Below are 3,147 nucleotides of genomic sequence, written 5' to 3'. Positions count from 1 at the left end.
ATATATATATATATATATATATATATATATATATATATATATATATTGTTCTTGAATTACAAAGATCGAATAATTACATATTTATGTCCTCTGATTGAAATGCACTTGTAACGTAGGCCTTGAAATAAATTAATATGATTTAAAGCATTTTTATGTATAAAAGCAAAGAAATACATCCATATTAAAGTCACCAGCAATTTTGCAATCTTTTATGCAAATATACAAATTGCCTGTTAGGTAATGCATCCCTCTAACAGGGGTTTTGTTCAAATATCGTTTTTTCTTTTCTTTATATGAATTATTAAATGTTTTAAATATTATACTTTATATTGTTTGATATCCTTGTAAATATATAACTATATTCTATAGATTTATAAGTTGTAATGTAAACATAATATAGAAACTGTATTATATAAATAATACAATTGTGGTATATTATAAAGATACGTACATATACACTCGTGCGCGCGCGTACACACACACACACACACACACACACACACACACAGAGAGAGAGAGAGAGAGAGAGAGAGAAAGGATAAAAAGATAATTATACTTAATCATTTTAATAAAATAGGATATTAATTATCTAAACAGAGCCCTTTTAAGTAATGGGACTGTACAAATATGTCTATAAAGTAATAAAAAGCAAGTAACGTTGAGAAATAATAAGGAAGGAAATCTTCAATTATTCATCTTTAAGGCACAGAAATTTGCATAAAAGTATAAGCATGAAGTGCTTCAATTAATAAAACTCTCGACATAACTCATCGATACAATTTCACAGAATTTATACTATTTGTTCTGTTGTTCGAGACATTCATTCTTAATGCTTATTTTTCTATATAAATTTCTGTGCAACGGGCTCACAGAAACAAAAGCACAATTTTTGCAACATCAATCATACTCATATAAATCTGTATCGGAAAGAAATTTAGAAAGTATCAAGCATGTGTACTGTAGCGCTAGCCTATACATCAAATGCTAATATATTGCGGTAATTTCCAATAAATTTATGTTAAATTTTAATTGTTTTATGTACAAAGACATGATTAAACGATTTCAGTCCCGAAACTATAGTTACAGAAATACTTATTATTATCCTGTCATCCTTGTACCTAGAAAATTAGAATATTTAGTATTATGAAATCACTATTAATATAGTAATTGTGGCGGGGTCAGCCATCCCGCCACAAGCGCGCTAGCGGGGAGCACACACTTCTGCACAACGCATAATGCGTAAGCATAAAAAAAATGATTGGTCCATACACATATGCATAAGGAAATAGACCAATCAGTTCTCTTATATGTTTACGCATTATGCGTTGTGCAAAAGTGTGTGCTCCCCGCTTAAGGGGATCCTATAGCGAAGGCCGAACTTCCTCGACGTCGGTAATGTCAACATTTCTAATCCTGTTTTCTATGTTATATATCTATGTCTGTCCTTGTCTAACCAGAGGCATCTGTCTTTGTTCGATTGCTGCGCCATCTCTCGCTACACGCAATACTGCTTATCCTGTCAACCTAAATGTGCTTTTGCTTAATAAAACTTCATTTTACGGAATCTTTTTTTCTAGACGTTGAATCTTAGTTTTATTTACACGATATTGTTCCTACATGTTGTCCCTACGTCGCCTTGGTGTCATTATATATATATAAACTGCAATAATTTTGTTATTGTCGTCAGATGACAGTTGTATATGCCCAAATTAGTAAAATTTTTAATTTTTTTTTTGTTCCCGATATGAAATCGTACAACGCGATGTAGATTTTTGTGCATACTTTAATTCTAGACCAAAAACTTGCAATTCTGTAAAGCCAATTCAAAAATTCCTTAAAATGAAAAAATGTCGGTACCCAGCAAACGAAAAAAGATTGAAAAGAATTAAAACAAGATTGCCGGGAATTCAATTAAGGACTTTCCGAATTCCATTCTGTCCAAAAAAGGGATTGAAATAGTTTTAATATCGTGGAATTCCTTATTTTGGAAAGAATTTGTCTTTTTTGAATCCCATCCAATTCCGACACAAAAATATTATACCACTGAATGCCAGGTTAGGGATTGGAAAGTTTCGTAATGAATTCCATTGAATACCATTGATTCCGTTAACGAAATGAATACCATTGAACGCCAAACTAGGAATTAAAAATTTCCGTATTGAATTTCATTGAATTCCATCTATTCTGACAATAAAATGAATACCATTGAATGCCAGGATAGGGATTGAAAAGTGTTTGTGTTGAACTCTGTGGCGGTACGCGCCAACAATAGTACACGCCCGCGCGGTATCTGCATTACCGGCAATTCGCGTCGACGCCGCTAGGCGTCGCATCGCCGGGGCATCTTCTCGAGTTCAAAGTTTCGTCTCGACCGCTATGTAAAGGGACCCCCTACGGTTCCTGACAGATCTTACAAATCTCATTTTCGGGCTAATTGCCCGTCGGCAGTAGTGCGTGTAATGTCCTTATAGGCATACACAAAAGCTCACCGACGAACAACGGCGCTTGGTCGCCCAACGGAGGCGCGAGACGTTTCCTAAACCATATCTAATGCCATGCAATTCCATAACCTTTACGGATTCCATAGAATTAAATGGAATTAAAAATTTCTTTTTTTGGATTCCATGGGATTGGACCATCTCATTTCGAATCCCATCTAATTTCATCTAATTCCGCCAAAAAAGGGATTTAAAGGTATTAAAAAATTTTAATATCTTTTAATCCTTTTGCGTTTGCTGGGTAACTACCGCCACTATAGGATCCCCTTAAGGGGATGCTAAAGTGACTCAATTACCGACAATTACAGTCAAAGGTCTAATTTTGAAACGGCTTTATTGATCGCAAAATCCTTTTACAGGAGTAAAGTATAGGTACTAATGAAGGGTGAGAATGTAAAATAATTAGTAATAATTGAAAAAAATTAAAAATGCTGTTACCTCATTTTCTAATATAAACAGTTGTATAAGTAATATGTACGAAATGAAATGTTTCCACCCTTCAGAAGACGTGCACAAACAATAACGTACCTTTGAAATTGAGATTGAAAGCCTGAAATAAAAATGAGACGATCGAAGAAATTATAACCTATAACCATGTCTATTGTAAGGTAGATAGCACTTAGTGCATCAACTCTATAATAGAGGACGC

This window comes from Temnothorax curvispinosus, unplaced genomic scaffold (genome assembly GCF_003070985.1).
Source record: "Temnothorax curvispinosus isolate PA1 unplaced genomic scaffold, ASM307098v1 QBEX01011576.1, whole genome shotgun sequence".
Taxonomy (NCBI): domain Eukaryota; kingdom Metazoa; phylum Arthropoda; class Insecta; order Hymenoptera; family Formicidae; genus Temnothorax; species Temnothorax curvispinosus.
This window is presented reverse-complemented; position numbering follows the sequence as displayed.